General features: G+C 48.1%; 1 protein-coding gene and 1 long non-coding RNA gene across 7 annotated transcripts in view; one reads left to right on the top strand and one right to left on the bottom strand.

Moving 5' to 3' along the window:
* The window catches only part of LOC138540135 (uncharacterized), a 45314-nt gene extending 43878 nt beyond the window's left edge, over positions 1-1436 (bottom strand). Inside the window, exon 1 of the long non-coding RNA XR_011288198.1 lies at positions 1261-1436. This is a non-coding gene — a long non-coding RNA (uncharacterized lncRNA). The remainder of the gene's footprint in view (positions 1-1260) is intronic.
* NEXN (nexilin F-actin binding protein) overlaps positions 591-21318 on the top strand; it is a 308884-nt gene continuing 288156 nt past the window's right edge. For 5 of the 6 annotated variants that reach the window (XM_069641661.1, XM_069641660.1, XM_069641657.1 and 2 more), the window contains exon 1: positions 591-1001. The gene's annotated coding sequence lies outside the window, so the exon portion shown is untranslated. The remainder of the gene's footprint in view (positions 1002-21318) is intronic. The other variant, XM_069641659.1, reaches the window with a different exon arrangement.

Here is a 21318-nt window from a genome sequence, read left to right as displayed (position 1 = left end):
TGTTTTTTTTCTGTTTTTAAGGAACATGATGAAAATGGAACTTGGTTGTTTACATTTGAGTGCGTTCGCCCCCAAGTCCAAACAAATGTGGAAAATAGCGCACACCACACGGGGGCAAAGGTCGACGTTCTTGTATCCATTTGCACACGGGTCGCTAACCAAGAATGGAGCGTTGTGCGATTCCTGTGGAGAGTGAGCGAACTGTGTGGAGCTGCGTGCATGCTGAGGGCAGGAAAGTGTGTGCATAGATGAGTGGCCGTGGATGCGATGTGTGTGTAGCTGGGGGGGTCCCCTGTGTAGCTTGGGGGGTCCGCTTGAATTGTCAAGTGAAGATCCTTGGTGAGGGAAGTGATTGCGGGAGGGGATGCGCGGCGATTGGAAAGTGGAGGCTGCCGGCGCAGTGCAGGTAACGGGAATAACACGTGTGCGTGTGTGTGTGTGTGTGTGAGAGAGAGAGAGAGAGAGAGAGAGAGAGTGGAGGAGGGCCAAAGGCGCAGTGTGTGAAACCGTGGATGCCATGTGTATGTGGGGGCGGGCTGGAGGTGCAGTGTATGGAACAGGAAAGGGAGGGCGTGTAGGGGTGGGTGGAGGTGCAGTGTGGGGGAACAGGAAAAGCCGTGCGTGTGCGCTTGTGTGTGTGTGTGCGCTGGAACAGCTGAAGCCTGGTTTTGGATCGCCTGGAATGCGGGTGATGACCGGGGAGCAGGACTTTTATGGAAAGTCGCAGCCCAGACTGTAACTTCAGCCAGACGTGCGGCTCTCAGTCTAGCCTGGGAGAAGCAGGAGCAGCCAGTGCGCCCCCGGGACTCTTCCGCCTGCTGCCAGCCCGGGACTGTGGCGCCTCCCCCCAGCGCAGGGACTTTACCTCCAGCCCTGGACGCGGCCGCTCCCCCAGCTGTTGCCCACACTGCCCCCATCTCTGGATTGCGCTGTCGCAGGCCACCCTTCTGCACGCCCGGATCACCTGGAGGAGCGACTGAGCCAGAACTGCGCCGCCGCAGGTGAGCCGCGCCGCCGTTCCCAGGACGCCCTGTCCCCCGTGTTTACTGTGAGGGCCCTGCGCATTAATATGTCTTCATTGCTACAGGGTCTGTCAGTTTGGGAACCACTGCACGGTCGGTCTCCAACTAGCTCTGCATGTGGTGTGTGGAGTGTGGACGGCTGCTACCACGAAGGGACTGTTAAGTGTTGTGCGTATGTCGAGAGGGGCGCCCTGTGGGTGGCTGCTGCTGCCTCGCCTGCAACTCCCCGCACACACACCTGTCCACATAAGGTTTTCCTTGGTACTCCCAGGGGAGTGAGGCGAGAGGGTCCGGCTGCTGCTGCCCCTGCCACCGTCTCCCGGGCTGCATTCCCGTGCCACCCTGCGGCTCCTGCTCTCGTTGGCAGGCAGCATCAGACTCCTCGGCTCCTCAGCGGGTCACCGGGGCCGCTGCTGCCCCTGCCACCGTCCCCATGCAGTCCTGCACCCCCCACCCCCTCCCGTTCCCGCTCTCGCTGACAGGCAGCACCAGCCTCCTATCTGCCCAGTGCCCATCCACAGCAGGTCCCCGCGGCCGCTCCTGCCCCTGCCACCGTCCCCATGCAGTCTTGTGCCCCCCCCCCCCGTGGTTCCTGCTCTCGCTGGCAGGCAGCACCAGCCTCCTATCTGCCCAGTGCCCCTGCCACCGTCCCCTGGGCTGCATTCCTGTGCCCCCCCACCCCCGCCATCCTGCTCTCGTTGGCAGGCAGCATCAGACTCCTCGGCTCCTCAGCGGGTCACCGCGGCCGCTGCTGCCCCTGCCACCGTCCCCTGGGCTGCATTCCTGTGCCCCCCCTGTGGTTTCTGCTCTCGATGTCAGGCAGCACCAGCCTCCTATTTGCCCCAGTGCCCCTGCCACCGTCCCCTGGACTGCATTCCAGTGCCCCCCTGTGGATCCTGCTCTCGCTGGCAGGCAGCACCAGCCTCCTATCTGCTTTCCAGATAACCGCTCCGCACTCAACCCTGCACAGCTCATGTGCTATTTACAGAAGTCCCAGTCTGACCCTTTGCCCTCTGGTGCTTCTGGGGACCCGTGGCTTCAGCTACTCTCCCGCCGTCGTTGACAGAGAGAGAGGCGCTCTCAGTCCGTAGCGTTCCGACTCCCCGCACACCTGGGCCCTGAGGTGCAGCGGCCCATGGAACTGAACTCTACTGAAAGCGGTGTTTATTCAGTGTCATTCAGGGACCTGTCCTGTTACTCGCTCTCTTTATGGGAGAACGTTAGGCGGGTCCATCTCAGCGCCTAGCATGCTGAGCGGGAGAGACTCGAAGCACCTCCCACGAGACAAGGCACTGTTCTCTGTGCCAAGTTGATTGTTTGGGTGGGAATGTTCGTTTACATTTGCAAAGACTGTTATTTGACCAAGTGAAATTGGACGAATAAGAGGCCCCTCGGGATCCGCTGGCACATGCTCTGTGGAGAGAAATCTCACGCAGATTCTGTTTAAGGTGGGGCGGACTCCTAAAGATGGCTTCTATGTTAGATGGCGTAGACTGGCCTTTGATGAACGTCCTGCCAGAAATATTGTTTATCTCATGCAAATCATATGCACATTACGGCGTCTGGACAGCCGTATCACTTAGGATATTTTTTTCTGCACTGGTTTTAGAACTTCTAAACTAACCCACTAGAGTATTAGGACTGAGGGACCCTCGTCTTTATATATCTCGACGACACTCTCATGCTCGGGGTAGTCTTGATTTTGGAAGTATGTTAATAAGTATGTCTTGACTAAGACTATACGCCACTCTCAATATCAAAAGAAGGGAATGTCTGTGTGGGCCCAACATTTCAATGGGGTGTGGGTAACTGCAGTAGGGGAGCATTTAAGAGCTCAGGAAAGAGCCCTGTAGTAGTTTTACTTAGTCCATCCATTGCATATTTTCAGGATTCACTCCAACAAATTTACCATTGCATGACTATCGCTTGGTACTGCGATACACGCAGTGCGATGATATTCCTTGGAGTATAGCTGAGGATCACACAGCTAAAGGCAGAGACTCTGAGGCGAGCACAAAGGACTGGGGTGAAAGCAAGCACCGCCGCAGGTGCCCTGCAGGTAACTAATCCTAGGTTCAAGGGACGCAAGTGCCTATCCCGGACCTTAACACTCGTCGCTGCACCCTCCCCATTGCATATTTGATGGATTTCCAGTGAAGATCGTGTTGAATCTTAGTGGAGTAGCTATGCACTGGGAGGCCGACCTATATTACCAAGTGGGCTCATGGAGCCTATTATGAAACCAATGGCTATGACTCTTGGCTGCTCCAACCTTTTTTCTTCAACAGATACCATGTACTCTTCTTTTAAATCCTGTTACTCTGCGATTGGAGGATGTTGTGAAACGGCCAACCTTTTTTGCCAGATCTCGCCAACAGTACCCAAAATGCCCATTTGGTGTCTGTGTCCCAATTGCTATTCCCTTGCGTGGCCCAAAAATGCACCAGTTCCAGTTAAGTGTCTGGCCTTAGTCCAATGGTTTCCTCTTGGCACCAGTCCCTTGACAGTCCCCAGTCCTCTGAGGTGCTTAACACGTACGGCCTTCATGTGATTTGTACCGTAATTCACAAACTTTCAAGAAAAACTGTTTGCGGTGTACCTTGCAGTGCATTGTTGCAGATGTGGGCCAAGTCATAACACCACCCCATGTTGATCCACCAAACCAACCTTTGAAGCACCATCTGGCTGTAACATGTCTCCCTATACACTGCGATGTCACTAGTTCATCCAATCAGATCTGTTGGCTCAGAAGCAGCATATCTCGTTTTCTCCTGAGCCTCAAGGCTATTTATTAGCCAGGCCACTTGGTTGAGTCGGGAGTTTTTCAGGTCTACCTTGAATATCGGATCCCCCCCCCCTCGCCCCCATCCACTCAGTTCTTGGTTTAATCCCTGTTCAGACTCACCTTCATTTATCCTCTCCAAAGGCAACCCAAAGTGACCCGTCCATTGCCATTCAATGTCCTTTCCAGAGCTTAAGTGCTTCCACCCTCAATGACCATGCAGGCCTGCCTCACCCTGTCTCGAAGCACTAGCCCATATGGTGTTGTGACACTGATCTGGCTTTGTTTACAGTGTTCTCTTTTGTTTGAGAACTTTTTGGGGTGACTTATGTAGCCTTTTTATAATGTTTACTAACCGCCTCGTTTACCAGATCCTGTGTATTTAAAGTCTGCTGTGGGCACTGTAATTATGTAGATGGCGAAAATTACACCAATTAAATAGCCCTAAACCCTCAGGGCTATGTTCACTAGATTGAGGGGCTTGCTAAATACAATGGCCCTCATTACGACCCTGGCGGATTTTTTCCGCCATCGACGGACTTTTCCGCCATGGCGTAAAGTCCGTTTACGCCATGGAGGATGGCGGACTTACCGCCCCATTCCGAGGTTGGCGGGGCGGTAAGTCCCCATTGACCCATTTACCCTTCCCCATTCCCATTTCGGCCCCATAGGGCTCAATGGGAGTGGGGAAGGCGTTAATTACGCCACCGTACATTACGGTGGCGTAATTAACACCAAGGTCCCATAGCGCCATGGATTTTTACGCCCGCAAAAAGCGGGCGGAAAAGTGACCATGGCGCTTTGGGAACTCGTAGTTGGCGGTAAGGGGTCGGCGCAGCTAACGCTGGCGTAAACCCCTTACCGCCAGGGTCGTAATGAGGGCCAATGAAGGGATAAAGACGTTTTTTTTGTGGTCCTTTTCTGTTAAAGAAAAAAAATATCCATAATTAGAGATATAATATACGAATTGAAGAATAATGCACTGCTATTTACATTGAAACTTTTCCATGCGAGCCGAGGCGCAGCAGCCATTCCAGTTGACGGAGAGATAGAAATAAAAACAAGACTGGGGCCCATGCTGGTCAGTGGCCATTTGACAGGTGCGTGCATGGGGGAAGGACAGCGTTACTCAGGGGTAGGCCATGAGGCAGCTATGAATCAGGGCCTTAAACAGTTTTGACAGCCAGTTCACCCAACAGCCCCCTCCAGGGCACAAACACATGTCTCACCAGCCATACTTCCAAAATAAATCGAAAGCAGCAGAGACGTCATGGTATACCAGGAAACAGGTGTACTCAGCGTGGCCTACAATCCTGCACCAAGATGTCGCCTCTAGGGAACTGCTACCTCAGGAATGATTGATGGGGCAAGCAATCAGGAAGCAGTTATTTATGTATTTAAACTTTTTTTCGCTACAACCCATAGTGGCTAAGGTGAACCTCCGCTCCCCGTTTGTTTTTACAACAAAATCGAAGTGTATAAAAACAGGGACAGCTGGAGACGGAATATGTTAAAAGAAACGATGCCAGAAAAGCCGAGCACAGTTTTCCGCCAATGTGGCCCCCCAGCACCACCCCCAGGCGCAATTAATAGTGACCTGCAGATAATGCTGGTGCAATATCATAACACTTACTACCCCCCAGCAATGAGAGCTGCTGCTGCGCACTGCGCAGTCGGTCCCTCCGGTTCCTCGCCACACGCAGGGGATTGGGAATGCAGCCTCCACACGAAGCAGCGGCTTCGCCAGCTCGCAGGGACAGCCTAGGAAGATATTCTGACGGCTAATGCGCCCTCGCAAAACGTTTCCCCCTCAAGCTGCTTCTTCCGAGTCTCGGATCTGAGCGCTCGCTCCTGTTGCCTGCATTCAACCTGAAGGTCTGGGTTTAGATAGGGCCGACTCAGCCTCCCAGCCCAATGACTGGCTGAAAACCACCTCATTTCTGGAGGCCACGGCAGAACGTCGCAACCGGGGCCAAGTCCAATACATTAAAGTGGGGGGACTCGTCACCAAACGCAATGGGATGTGAAGTCGTCAGAAATGAGCATATATGCACATTTCATTACATTGGCTTTGCATCGTCACCCAAATTGTACAGGACGAAGGCATTTGTCTTTCATAAAATCAACACACACACAAAACCAAGAGAGGATATTTTCTTCTAATAGTGCTTTTGAAAACGTTAAAACATGTAGCATGTTTTAAACTCGAAGAACCAATACAAATGTTTTCCCTGGACCTTGCAGTACCGAAATGGGTCGGTTTTAATTCATGAATGTACCGCCCCCCACATGTATCCCCTGGGTTCTCCTTGGCCTTCTGTCTCTGTGTTCCTCCCCTTTATTGCAAAGCAGTCTGCAGATGTCTAGCTAGCTAGGTTTCTGGTATATGAATCCATGCAATAATAGATAGAGGATACATTGCGTACTATTCAGTAGCACCTGTTTTTTATAGCGCCACGAAGGAGTAACAACTGCTAGCGAAGACACGCGTCATCATTACGCCTAGTCTTCCTTGTGGGTGCATTTCCCTACTCTGGTTTGATTTCCACTGTTGGTGAGCAGTCTATTGGAAGACCAATGCACCTCTTGTGGAGTGATGGCTGTCTAAAAATCTCACAGGCAGTCCATTGATCGATTGATCTGGCCCCTTCTCCCCACCACAGCCCCCTTTATTGGTTCTCTCCACAGGACACATACATGGTTTAGGCAACGTGCTCATTCCCACAGCCTGTGTCTTCCATCACGGGGGACACCCTTCCCACCTGTCAGCCTTGCAGGGTGTAGCTAATTCTGTACCATGGCCTCTGCCATATAAACCAGGCCTCACTCTGTCACCTGTTTATTTCACAGTAACACTAAAACAAGCACTGGCAAAGCAAATAGTCTGGGCTTTTCTATCGGACAACATGTTCACCCTATGCAGATAGGTCGACCATTTCTACCGGTGATCCCAATAAAGCTAATAACATGTTACTACTGCATGTTTCCATTTTCTTATAAAATAGAAATCAGTGTGAACATGTTACGTGTCGTTGTTCTGTTTTCTATTCGAAAGAAGAAATAAACATGACAATTTATATACATGAAGGCAGGGCTGTGTGCTTGGATTCTGACCAAGTACACTTGGTTAAGATGTTTTATCACTCCAGTGGATGGTTGATAGTTGCAATTGACCTGCAAAGGGCTGTTTTAAGTCAACTAACTCGCGCTACCTGGGATTCGAACCTGTGTTGCTCTGCACCATCTTGCTTCCTAGACGAGCGTTGCCACTGAGCTATGCTACCCATGATACAAATCTATACATGGATCAGGTGAATGGTTGCCGTCAATCTATTCTTTTTCCGGCATATAGAGCAATTACTGTAGCAAGTCACAGTATGCGACAAGAGTTACGACAACACAGAGCATGTGCCTCTGGTCATGTCACCTGTCTACACGTTTCCCTCACGAATGTAAAAAGACACAGTAGACCAACATTTCTTTTCTCATACAGGGGGCTATGATCACTTCTATGAAGCAAAGTAAAAAGCAATTCAGAAGCTTCTCCTTATCGAGAGTGTTTTTGGTCTGTGGGAGAACCTCCCCGACAGACCCCAAAGATTACTCTATTACTCGTGGACATGCACTTTATTTTACAATTCAACTAAATAAAGATGAAGACAGATTAGATTGCTAGACCCTTTGTGCCCATCCACCTAATTTTGAAGAAAAAGGGTTACATCGCTGTGCCGGAAAATTCTCCTTTACAGTGTAAACAGTTAGACTGGGACACAGGGTCCTTGCCACCTCTGCCAATGTTTCATTGTTCCGTAGGGATGAGCTCTTTGGTAACTAATCTTTTATAGCACACTTAATAACGGGGACCAGTCTCTACGTGATTCAAACCTGTGTTGGGATTCGAACCTCTGTTGCTCTGCACAAACGTGTTGCGCCTGAGATATCCTCAGCCAGATAACCATAGGGATCATGGATACTCACTCTTTGCATGGGTTTTAGTTAGGGGCTGCTAAGGGTATAAATTGCTTGCAACCGCTCTCTTTTAACCTATCTGACCAGTCATGCATTAAAGTGTTCATTCATTTAAGCCATGCTAGCTTAAGTAACCGCTGGTGTCTACCCATTATTTACTTATTGCCCTGCTGCAGTTTGGAGTTTGTTGTGACAAACGTGGCCAGCCCACCTTAAGGGTAGAGCCACCTTAAGGGAAGAGGAGGGAAGCCAGAGGACACGGGGAGGAAGGAGGAAGAGGAGGGGCTAGTAGAGGCCAGGAGGCAGAAACCTGTAGAGGGAATACACAGAGGTTATAGATTCCCTTGTCTCCGTGTGTTATGTACATAGTGTGCGAGGCCTGGAAGATTGGGACTCCACAGAAAGAGGCAAACCCAGTCGCAACAGAGTTCTCAGTACAGACGGTTTAAAATACATACAACTGTAAAAAGTGTGCTGGCCCTTCCTGTGATGTTATTGAGGGTCAAGGGTTGTTTGATGTCACTTCCCCTGTAACCGTAGTAGAACAAGGTCAGTGAGTATTGATAGAAATAGTAAGTCTGACCAGTTATTTCTTTGATCCCGGTAGTCCGGGAAAAGGAAACACATTACATTATAGTTGCTTTAGCTTATTCTGTAACAGAAGGGACAAGAGAGTCGTAGAGCAGATACTGGCAGGCAGAAGACAGTGAACTTGGAGGGCCATAAGTGCCTTTGCATTCTTACACTGTAGCTATCTAACAATCTTTCAGGTAGTCGTGGTTTCTAATTGGCCCTGGACCTAGCAGCACCCAGCAGCCACTGAGGAGGACAGCTGGAGTGGTTTGCCTTTTGTGCTGTACAACAGAAGGAATAATCACCACAGGTTCCTGGTCTCTCCATCATTTGACATTTGAAGGCTAGCAACGTGGCAAAACTGACTCCATTAACTTTGTATGGGTGTAATCCTCAGTATTATTATTCACGATTCTTACAATATGGTAGGGGTATTTCGGAACTATTTACATGCTCCATAAAATGCACCTGTGGACTAATAATTAATGGACAACCTTGCGCTTCTGACCAAGGAGTGCCAGGTTGTCCACTGTGCCCAGGGAATTCTCCTCGGGAGTGGTACCACGTGGATGCTGATATGGGATTTTCTGCATTCATGCGTTGGTCCTTCAGATGGAGATCTTGGAAAAGTCTCCATCCTTAGATTCCCCTCAGGCATGTGTAGACCTCCTGCTTTACTGACCTTTGCCTCCAACTAATAGTGTACCAGATTAAGGTGTGTGAAAAACCTAAGGGTCTTTCCCAACCTACTCCCGGGGATCTTCTGCACAGGTGGCTTGGGGAAGGCTATCGCTTTTATATCCCGACCCTGGGGGTGGACAAGCAAGGGAGGATCACCTGAGTGGAGGGTAATCAGGCATTGGGGAGGGAATACCTGAGGGTGAGACATGCTATACCCCCTTACTTGATAGTGACCTACCCAACCACCCTCATCCTTTATAGGATGTATTCAGGCACACTCTCCTCTTCCCCCCTAACATCACTTAAGTACTGTGACGAAGAAGAGGAAGTCAAGAGGAGTAAAGACGTCCTACGAAAAACACCATTATAGTACTGAGAAGAAGAAGATGCAGATTAAGGAACATCAACCCCTTCATTTTCTATGTCCAACTAACAAATCCAGGCAGGGTCAGGCAATTGACATTAACCATGCACACATGCAGCCTGTCAGGTATTCAGGACAGTATAAAAATCCCCCAAGCACTCAGTGGTAAGAACAAGTTGGGAGTAGAGCTGTGGAGCTGCTCAGGACCAGCTGGGGAAATCCAGGATGCCGAGACGCAGAGGGCTTGCACAAGGGAGCACCCCATAACAGCATGGCCAGAAGCCTGCCACTCCAGTTGCGAGAAAAGGTCTGGAAAAGGGAGCAGTCGTGCTAATCCCTTTTTGATGTGAACGTCAAGTGCTCGATCCCCTGGGACGAGTCGGAGACCCAGGAGTGTCAGAGGGGCAGGTGGGAAGACCCTGACTTCAGACTACAAGGGCACTGTTAATAAAAAGAAGGAAACACAACCGGAGAAGCAAGTGATGTGGTGTGTTTGAGCAAGATACAATCTTAACACTCGGCCGCGTATAGTGAAAGACACGTCGGGTGAAACTGACAAAGAGGATTCTGCTGATACAAAATAACAGAGTGGTCGCGTGCAGGAGTACACGTTGTCAAAAGACTATGTAGCTGAGTAGGAAGCTTCTGTGAATAAAGGGGAGCTGTGCGCAGCGCTGAAAACCGAGGAAAATACGAAGTGGGAGCACAATTCCCAAAGTTGATGGAAAAGTAAGGAAACAAAGCCGAGAGTGTTGAACTAGCATTGGGGTGGTTGCCAGGTAGGAGATTAATCCTGGCTGGCCATAGAGACCTCGCTATAAAGCATTGGGGTGGCCCCCAGGCAGGAGGTAGATCCAGGAGGGCCACAGAGACCCCACAAGAAGAACAAGAGAGCTCAAACAAAGTAAGGCACCTGGTTGCGCGACCTGTAATGGGTGGATTGTGCGGTCTGACAACTATCTCTTGACCAGGGGAGCCCTAGCTGTGAAAGAGAGCTGCAAGAAGTACAGAGTCTACAAACCAAAAGGACTTGGTTTAGAGTGGGGGTAAGGAGGCACTCCAGGAACCAAGGGAAGAGTAAAATGTTTCTATTAGGATTTTTTAAATTGAACTTTGGTATTTAACAGAACGAGGGAAGCCTAAGAGACCCGCTGCAAAGGTACATCCTGACAAGTGAAGGGTACTGTGAACTTTTGTCAAGCTGATTTAAGTTGCCAAATAAATCCTGAGAACCTGTGGAACCTTCTAAACCTGAGTGCCTTGAACTTGGGGAAAGGAGCTGTAGAGGAGCTCCATTGTTATGCTAACGTTATTTTGAACATTACCTGAGTGTCTGGAATTTGGGGAAGGGAGATACAGAAGAGCACCAGTGTCACATTAACTTCACTTTGTACACTTTTGAGTTGACCAAGTCCCATACACCCTGTTTTCATATAGAAGTGAGGGCAAGCATAGGTTTCGACACAGACAGTATTTTGTTTTAAACTGACAGACTTAAACTTCCTTTAGTTTGTTTTCCTTTAGTGAACATTCCCATCTTAGAATTAGGGCAGGTTAGGCGTTATACCACCCTGGCCATTGAGAATAAAGGTTTTCAAACTGTGTTTCACTTATCTTGATCGTCTTTTGATAGCATGCCTGTCTTACGGGTGGTAAGTACTTACTGCACTCCATTCAACGTTAAACAAACACACTGCACAGTCAGCCATGGCCTTTGCAAGTAGTTGCAATGAGACACGCTTACCTGAGAGTGCAGAAGTACAGGCAGCATTTTTGCCTCCTCACTTTTTATATTTAGAATAGGCGTGCGTGTGTGTGGAGATCTTGTGCCTACATTACTGTATGGTATTTTAAGAGCCCTCAGAGTAATGTCGAGGGGAAAGTATCAGACAACTGTGACGTTTTTTTATTCTATTGGTTTATTTCAAACCTTTTACAAGGTACTGACAAAATTTAACACATACCACTATCATTAAAATCACTAATTTCATTACATATCAAAAACGTCAATCAGAAAAAGTTTAAATAGTAATAAATACTTCCAAGAGTATGTTCATAAATTTTAATTTTGTTAAAAACGTTACTGATTTGATTAATAACAAAGATTGTTTACCGGATAAAAGGCGCTCCTAAAATGCAGATGTGTTGAGGAAACGTTTAAAATGAACTCTTAATTCTCACAAAGAGCAACAATCGAGGAACAAGTGCCTCAAAGTTTCACTTTCCAACTAACAATACCTACCTAGAGGGCTAATAACTTGCTCTCTAATGTGCAAGATCTCCCTAGTGTGTATCTATATCAATCATAGTCACGTCCTACACCTGAGAAATGGCCAGCTTGCTGTGCCTGCCCATTCCAACAAGCCTTCACTCTACTCCAACCTTTCTAACTTAAGCAACTGCAGAAGGATTTTCAATATAACCCTCTTTCTGTGCTGTTGATATTCAGGAATGCCGTGGTGTGTGAAATAAGACGTTAGTCTTGAAAATTGCTACATTGTGAAGTGTCATCAAAAATGCCCTTGATACAAGTAATCTGTAAAACAGTTGTTTGTTGTAAGCATGTGTGCCTTCTAAAGGACAAGCACGTTTGTACAACATTTCTTTATTAAATTTGTTTTGCGAGGCTACACACGTCTTCTATTGAAGTAACCAAAGGACTGCCTCAGGAGCAAGTCACTGAGTGATGGCGGTGTCAAAAAGTGACCAGGTCTCCCACCAGGATCTGTACATTTAAGAGCCGAGGATCTCATGAGCTTAGCGGCCTCATACTGGTAACACCCAAGTGTCGCAGTTGGCAGGCCAGAAACCCAGCTGCCATACAGGCAGTGGCAGCCTCAGACTTTTTTCATAGGGGTGTCCTGATGAGGTCACTTGGACTGGCACACAAAGTTGCATTCATTAGAGTCAGGTCGGCGGGTCGGGGGTGAGGGTCATCGTTTTTATATGGGTGGCACCTCTGTACACAGGGCAGACACCTGGTCAGGGATCACACAGCGATGACCGCTAATGGTGATCGAAATTGGTTTTTCCTTGTTTTTATTGTTTATTTTTATTTTTAAATTTCTTTATTGTGCAAAGAGTGGTATTGCTTCACTACGGGTAGGTTACAGTAATTATCGATATAGCGTTATTCAGCCAGTGCATTTCTTAGTAAACAGATACAGATCAACAAAACAAAGAAAAACATAAACGTTCCATACATAAGAAACTGGCCTGGGTACAAAAGAGCGGCCGAGCAATCTGGTCATGTAGGTGCAACATGTCATGGGTGCCATGACGTGGTTGAGTGTGGGTGCGCATGTCTGGGCATTGGTGGGGTCAGAGGAGATGGGAATTGGTATACCTTAAAACAAATACAAATATAAGGAAGGTGGCTGAGGGATTTATGGCGGTTTGTCATCTGATGGATGGAACATAATGAGGACAAGTGATTTCCAGTCAGGAAAGGGTTCAGTGAGATCATCCGTGTGGGACTGTAATGATGTGGCCCATGCTCTTGTTACGGCCTGGAAGCAGGTGTCAAAATTGTGAAGCCATCATTTCAATTGAGGGCTATTTGGGGATTTCCAGGACATGGCAATACGCCTCTTGGCAAGTATGCATGCTAAGTCCCTACATTTGATGACCTGTTTGTATTTGCTCTGTCTAGGATATGCACCCAATAGACATTCGATCGGGGCCCATTCATATCTAGTAATCCCGGCCCTCTTACAAGCCTGCTCAATACGATACTAAAACAACTGCACCTTCACACATTTTCAAAACATGTGGATGTGGTTCGCATTCTCCCGGTGGCACCAGGGACAATCATCAAGTGTGTTTTTACTGAATCTGGTTACTCTGTCTGGGTTCATGTAGGTACGTTGGAGGACATTAATCTATAGCAGTCTGAACCGGGCACTTTGTGACACGTTCCTGGTGAATTCAAGCACGCGTTCCCACTCCGCATCAGTGATTACAGTACGCATATCAGTCTCCCGCCTAGATTTCAGGACAGGGTTTCTAACACTAGAGCAACTCATTAAGCAACTGTATAGTCTAGCTACAGGCCTCCAGTCATCTTCCAGCATGTAAATCAGGGTCAAAAGTGTTGATTCCGCTGGCTCCTCAGGCCACCCATTCCATCTGAAGCTTGCCAATCCCCTCACTTTCATTTACTTCAAGAATTGTCCCTTGGGCCGGCCCGAATGCTGAGTCAAGCTTTCCAGAGCTCTAAATCTACCATTGTCGTACAGGTCAACCCATGTATATATGCCATACGCCTCCCAGTGTCTGAGGGTACCCAGGTCATCCCTGTTTGCACACGTATCCACCACTTTTGGCACATTAGGAGAGTAGGGGCGGCTTAGTTTGAGCACCTTCAGGGTCCTAGCCCAGATTTGCCTGCCAAGTCCAACAAGCAATGTTAGGGAGTCCATAAAACATTCCGGTAGCCACACGATTTCTTTAAGCCTGGCCGGTGCTACTAAGTGTTGGAGCAGTGTTGACTCCGATGTGGGACCATCAGATAGCCATTTCGAAATTAAACTAAATTGGGCGGCTAAATAATAGAGCTCAAGCCTTGGTAGTGGCACCCCACCATCTTAATAGGGTAGACACAACACAGCAAGGCATAGTTTGTGTAGGCCCGGGCCCAAAGAAAAACCCTAATCAGCGAGTCCAGATGGTGGAAAAACCCTGCCCCTATATAATAGTGGACATTAATGAAATTGTAGAGGAACCTAGGAAGGATTATCATTTTGACAAGGGCAATTCTGCCCATAAGTGACAGCGGTAATAAAGACCAAAAGGCCATGGACTTCTTAAGACCACCCACCACCTTAAGCATGTTGTGTTTGTGTGTATCTTCCTGTGTATGTGTAACCTGGATTCCCAAATATCAAAAGGATTGTGACGGAGGACGAGATCTGTCAAGTCAGTCGCGCTTTCTCTACGGAAACCACCCAGAGGGAAGAGACACGATTTACGTCTACTAAAGGAGATCCAGTAAATCTAGGATCATGGAAAGGTTGTGGTGTGGTTCGCACAAATAAAGCAGAATGGTGTCTGTGTAAAGTGATATCAGATGTCTAGACCTCCCGATCATGATGTCCGCATCCATGTATTCCTGTGGTAGAAATGTTGCAACGGTTTCCATGGCCAGTATGTATAGCAAGGGCCAAAGTGGGCAGCCCTGATGGGTCCCACAACATATATTCCATGTTCCAGATATCGGGCAACCAGCTTTCACTCGCGCCGTTGGTGAGGTATACAGCAATACTACCCAGCAGATGAAGCATTCTACCAGCCCAAAACTACGCAGCGAGGCAATCAGCCATTCCCATTACACTAAGTCAAAAGCTTTAATGGCATCAAGAGATGCCACCACATAGTGTTCTCCCCGAGGGTTTGTTTGATCAGTGATGTGCTTGAGTCTACAGAGGTTCAAGGCTGTGCTGCGGCCTGGCACAAAACCTGTTTGGTCTGTATGTATTAGGGAGGATATAACCCCACAAAGGCACGCAACCAGAACCTTTGTGAGTATTTTAATGTTGTAATTCTGCATGGCAAGAGGACGGTAGGAGTCCCACCTGTCCATTGGCTTCGCAGGTTTGGGAATGGGTATCACCAGAGTCTTCCTCATGCTAGTTGCTAATCTACATTTTTCGTAGGCTTCCTCAAAAATCTTTAGAAGTATTGGGGTTAGAGTGAGGCTATATGCCTTGTAGAACTCTGCGGGAGCCCGTCGCTGCCCAGCGTTTTACAGGTAGAGAGGCAGGCAATTGCTTCGCTAATCTCCTCTACAGTGAGAGGTTAATCTAGGGAGATTTGCTCAGCAGTAGTGAGGTTCGGGAGCCGGATCAGCGATAGGGCTCCACTGTATCTTTCTGGGGAACCAGGTTGTCATGGCTGTACAATTGTGTATAGTACCTAGTGAAGGTTTCATCAATCGCCAGTTGGGATCTCCACTGTGTCCCACATTCGTCGAGCAATAGTGTAGTCGGAGTCCTAGGATGTTTGCATTTGCAAAGCCATGCAGTAACCTCCTGGGTCTGTCTCCCTCAATATGGGCCTGGGCCTTCTGGGTGGTATAGTCGAATTTAGCCAGACGTCCCTATGCTTCATTGCACCGGAAGCGGATCTCAGCTAGTTTACTCTCATTCACCTGACTGTGTGAACACTGGGCCTCAACTGTTCTAATCTCCTCTTCAGTGGCCTCCAATTCCTCACGTAGTGCCCGGCAAATTCTGCCGGCGCTTGCTATGACCTCACCCCGGGTTACCACTTTCATTGTCTCCCAGATGGTTGCCCAGCTTTCCACACTCCCAACATTATATTCAAAGAAGCGGGTCAAGGAGTCTAACAGCTCTCTCATAAATACCTCATCAGTCAACGCATTAGTGGACATGCGCCATGTTGGGATAGGGGTCTGGGACTAGCGAGGTTCCATTCAACCATTAGGGGGGAGTGGTCTGACATTGTACGGGCAATATATTCCACGCTGCAAATTTCAGCAAAGTGCCCGGACCCAGCAAAAATGTAATAGATTCTAGTGTGTAGTTTGTGGGGGGAAGAGTATTAAGAATATCCTCTCTCAGTTGGGTGCAGCTCCCTCCAAATGTCACCAAGTCCAGGTCTGTTAAAGTGGTAGTCACGGTGGCTGGGGATGGGCCGTCATGGGGGAGGGCAGGATCTATCAAGCGTCGCATCTCTAAAGCAGTTAAAGTCACCTGCCCATAGAGTGAAGCCCTCCCTCCTGGGTGCAATGAGGGTGCTGAGCTTGTGTGCATGGGACGGGATCATGTGGTTCGGGAAGTAAGAATTAACAATGCAGATTGCTCTGTGATTGAGGTACCCATGTATGATTATATACCTCCCCCTGCCCATCCCTTTCCACCTCAAGCAATTGGAAGAACAGTGACCCGGTAATCCAAGTCAGCATTCCCCTGGAGAATTTGGAGTATGTGGCACCATAGCCAGTCCCCCCCCCATCGATTCAGGAGCACCTCCTGTTCTTCGGTTGTCGGATGGGTCTCTTGGAGCAAGGCTATAGAGATTTATTTTCTGCTACAAGTAAGATTTCATCCGATTTCTATGGAGATCAGAACTTAGATCCTGCACATTCCAGGTCAATATTCTGAACGTAGCCCTATTACTGACATGTACTGAATAGTTACAAATGGTCCTTGAGGACCCCTGCACTGTTCAGGGTGTGCTTCCCTCTCAATCTCAACTCTCCACAGTACAAGAGGATTTACGTGTTGGTGTGTGGTGCATAAAACATTATCCCAGACATTTTGAAATAGCGTTCAAACCATCCCCCAGCTATACCCGACGTATACCCGTGTAGGCCATGATGTATGGAGTAAAAAAAAACGTAACATTAACAGCACAACCGTGTAACATTGCCCAACAAGTCCTTGTTGTTTGGGCATTTCGGTATCATCTAGGCTTGTGGTGGCCTTTGTGTACCAGCTAACGGGACCAGCAACAGGCCGGTACTTGTGTCAATTTATGGGTGGGTAGATAAGACCAATAGTGGGTAACCAGCCCTCTCCGCCACTGAACAGAAAAAGGATATTGGTTGCAGCGACTATGTAGAGAGCCAGTGGCACTAGGTGGGGGGAGCCCACCAATCAAGCCAGAAATTACGAACTTGTTCTGCCACTCAATCAGGAGCAGCATGCAAGTTTAGCGTCCATGCCATTGTTAGTACAAAGTGTCTCTCATCAAACTGGAATGCACAGCCATCCTGGGGTAAGAGAAGCTGTAGTAGAGTACTGCAGGCCAGACCTTCTGTCAGGTTTCTGAGCCATCCCTGCTGGCCAAATTGTTGTATTCCATCCACAAGTTTGCAGCTTCAGGACTGTTCAGGAAATGTGACTAAATTATGGAGGATCTTTAGTCTGGCAGGGTACATTAGCATGTATTTGAGCTCAAGATGTCAGAGCCTCGCCTTGATAGGCACAATTGTATTTCTGGCCCTCTGTACTGCCAGGGTATAATCTGGGTAGATGGTGATTCTTGAATTGTCGCATAGTATCTCGCCCCCCTCTCTGGAGTATCGCAAAATTACCTTACTATCTTGAAAGCTAAGGCTCTGAGCAATCATTGGTCTGGGGTGGGCTCCTGGGGTGGCCGCTTCTGAAGGGATTGATGAGCTCTTTTGACTGCAAACCCCCGTGACAATTTACCTGGGCCAATATTTTGCAGTAGTACATTTTCAACATAATAGGTCGGGTAAGGCCCCTCAATGCCTTCCGGCACACCAAGCATGCGTATGTTGTTCCTGCATGACCTGCCCTCAGTGTCTTCAGCACGCAGTTCCAGTGTAGCATTTCGTTGTTCCAGATCCTTGAGTCTCACCACTATATCCTTGGTGGTGACCATAGTGGCATTTAATAGTGATTCTGCCATCGTGACTCTTTCTGACAGCTGCCTAATATCTTGGCGGACTAGCTGTACATCAACCTTCACCTTGTCTATTTTGTTCTCTAAGGAAATTCGTACGCCCACAATTGCAACTAACACTTTGTTCTCGGGTAGGAGCTTGTAGTGTTGGTGGATCAGTGTTTGTCACTTGGGATGCTTCCATACCTTTCCTTAGGCCAGCAAACGATTCCATGATGGTGGCTTTCCCTTTAAGTTTAGTGGGTTCCTTCTTAATAGAGTAATTGCAGCGGCAGCGTGAAATGTGCGTGGGAGATGTGCTGCTACACCACACCGCTGGTCGTTTAATGTACAGGAGGTAATGGGGTACAGTGCTCAGTGCCCGCCGCGTCCCCAAGTGCAGATCAGGCAGGTAAACCAGCAATGAGGCCCCTGGGCAGTCGTAGCAGGTTGGCGAGAGGTGGAGTACGCTGTAAGGTAGTTATGTTGATAGTTTATGCCTGTGTCCCTAGTAGCGAAGTCCTGGCGAGTCCCCACTGCCACAGCAGAGACCACCTACCCGGTACAATGAGTCAAGGTTGCAGCTATGTCGTGCCCGCAACAGTGACAGTCCAGAGGTCAGGCCGCCTGTAGAACGTTGCCGCTAGTGTCCAGGGCTACCGGAAGAGCAGGGGAGTTTGTCAGACGTACCTGGGTCAGCAAGCCACAATGCACCCACCGTGCTGTTAAGAATATAAGCCGCGGCGCGGTCTCCACCGCCGCCTAGTCAGCCTTGTTCTGAGTCCACACAGCAGGTTATAGTGCGGCACTGCAGCCTCTCGCCTCAGCACCCTGACGCCGTGAAGCAGGGCAGCCCTCCTGGTAGGTAGCATTGCAGCAGGCAATGGGGCTCGACAAGACTGTTTCTTGTCACCACTTTTGTTCTTCTCAGCCAGGCACAAGGTGTATCCTCCAGTCTGCGTGCCCCACGAGACACAGAAGTTTGCGGTTGAATTAGAGTAAGTGTCAGACCCAAGTTTAGGGTAGATGTATGGCCAGCCGGTTACAGGAGGGATTCCGGGTCCCGGTGAACAGTCCAGTTCGTCCGTGTCGTGAAATCAGTCCAGTAGTTTCCCAGTTCAGGAGCGGCCGCCATCTTGGGCTGCAGAGGGCTGCAGTTTTGGCGCGAGTTTCACCGTTCTGCCAGCACAGATTTTCGTTAGGGAAAGGGTGGCATGTAGAGATTGGTTTCCCCCACACGAAGATGTATTTTTGAGGTAAAAACAAGGAGTATTGGTAGTCGCAATCAGGATCTAGCCAGTATCTCAGTGGGAGCTTCAGTTAGTCACAGCCTCACTGCATGTGCTCCAGTCATGACCCGGTTTTTCCTTGTTAAAGTGTAGCAGGTGAAATACAGAAGCGTGAGCATGAAGTGTAGGTACCTGCGCTGGGGTCGGGGGTGGTGTCAGTGCACTGGCACCTTCCAAAAAGACTTATAGAACAGTGGGCGTTGGGGTTTGCCCAGGTGCAGGCTGGTTGTTGAAAGGAGTCCACCGTTGGCCCTGATTTGGAGTTGCCACATATTATGAAAGCGAGTGTGCCTTCTCTGGAATTTTCAGCCATTGTGTGCATGGTTGGACTGGGAACCAGAAGAGGCCCTGGAAATGATTTTCAAAGTGGCCCCAAATTACACATATTAAGCAAGCCCAACCCTTTTCCTATGAGAGAATGTAAAAATAAAATCCAAAAGAGGCCCAGGGTTCAAAGGCCCACCGGGAAATCTCCAGAGTACCCTGTAGACCAGTCCACCCCTGATTGTGTGAATGACTCTGCATGGCGGAGAGTGCCAACGGGGAAATGGCCGGTGCGGTTTGTGCTGTGGAATTCGGTTCTCAATCATTTTCCTGGTAACTATTCAGGCGCCTCATTGCTACCCTCAATCTTGCACTTCATCTGCAGGATCGAGTTTGCTCTCGATCTTGAGCATGAAATGGACGGAGGATGTGTGACATTTTTCCGGCCGAGTGCATCCCCAAACAGGACTCCAGGATCTCACCATGGCTCACTCTCCACGCTCCCACAAAGCTTCTACCTTACAGCGCAGCCAACAGGAAGAAGTGTAGCTGTGGCACACAGCTTTGAAGGGCATTCCCAGCTCCCCTTCCAAACTTACAAAAATATTTATATTAACAGCTATTTTTTTAAACACTGACCTCCTTCAATAAAAAAAAATTGATAAGCATTATGGCCACCCTCATAACCCATTATCATTACCTCCAGTGGTATTCCTAAAAATTACACCCAATAAGAGCTTTACTGCTGTACCAGTGGTAATGATAGTGGCATTTCTGGTGGTATTACAGAAAAATATATTTGATATATAAACAGTGGGTGTCAAGGATTCTCCCCTCAGTTGGTGCAAGGACTTTCTCACCCACTTTACACAATCTGTTACTATTGCTTATTTTTCTTCCAAACATTACCCTCTTGTACTTGGAGCCTCTCGAGGACCAGCCCTGTCATCGGTATCTTTTAATGAGTATCTTCTCCCTCTGGTTTACATCATCCAATCTCATGGGTTGAATGTTTCTTTACACAGATGATACACACTTCTATTCAAAGTAAGGGGACAAAATAAAACTGATACCAAAGTTTTGGAAAAACGCCTCTTTCGCATTGACCACTGTATGATGGAAAACATTTATAATTGTAACCTAGCAAAACTGAGTTCATTATGTTTGGATAATCTATTCTTCTATCCTTTCTAATTTCTGGCCCTCTTGTCTCACACCTCTTGCCATAACAACTGATAAAGTAAGGAATCTTGGGATGATTCTTGATAACTAATTATCATGTATCTTCCAAATCAATACAGATGTCAATATTGTTGCTTCTTTCTTAGAACCCTCAAATACATGTCTTAACACAAACTAGAGGGGATTTCTGCTACCTTTGCCTTGGTCAGTTCTAGGCTAGACTATACAAAAGGAGAATATCTTGGACAACCAACATACGCCATTGACCCACTTCGGAGGGTACAGTCATTTACTGCAAATAGCCTGCGAAACCTACCTCACTCTGCATCCACCAGTCCAACTCTACGGATACTGCAATGGCTCCATCTTGGCCAGTGAATTATGTTCAAAGTGATGTGTTTAGTACATTTATAAATGTATTCCTGGCTCTGACCCTCTTTGTCTAGTGGCAAGAGTCTCCCTTTACTGTCTTCCACAATAACTCCAATTTACGGGTACATTTCTACTCTATGCCCCAACAATAAAACACTCCTGATTGGGTTTCAAAACATATATTTGAGGGTTCTAAGAAAGACCCTTCAAGTTTGACCAATGCTTTTGATTTGGAAGTGAAATAAAAAGGTGTGATCAAGAATCATCCAAGATGTGTAATTCATCGGTTGCTATGGGAGGAGGACAGAGATAACATGGACAAAAATTAGAGATGATAGAAGTAACTAACTATCCAAATATAATTACCTCCGTTTTGCTGGGCTTGGAGTTTAAATAATTTTCTGTTAGCCAATGGTCAATTTGAAAGATGTATTTTTTGCAGAACTG

Source organism: Ambystoma mexicanum, chromosome 1q (assembly GCF_040938575.1).
Source record: "Ambystoma mexicanum isolate Mex_15411 chromosome 1q, UKY_AmexF1_1, whole genome shotgun sequence".
NCBI classification, from domain to species: domain Eukaryota; kingdom Metazoa; phylum Chordata; class Amphibia; order Caudata; family Ambystomatidae; genus Ambystoma; species Ambystoma mexicanum.
Note: the sequence above shows the minus strand (reverse complement) of the source record. Positions and strands in the feature narration are given on the sequence as shown.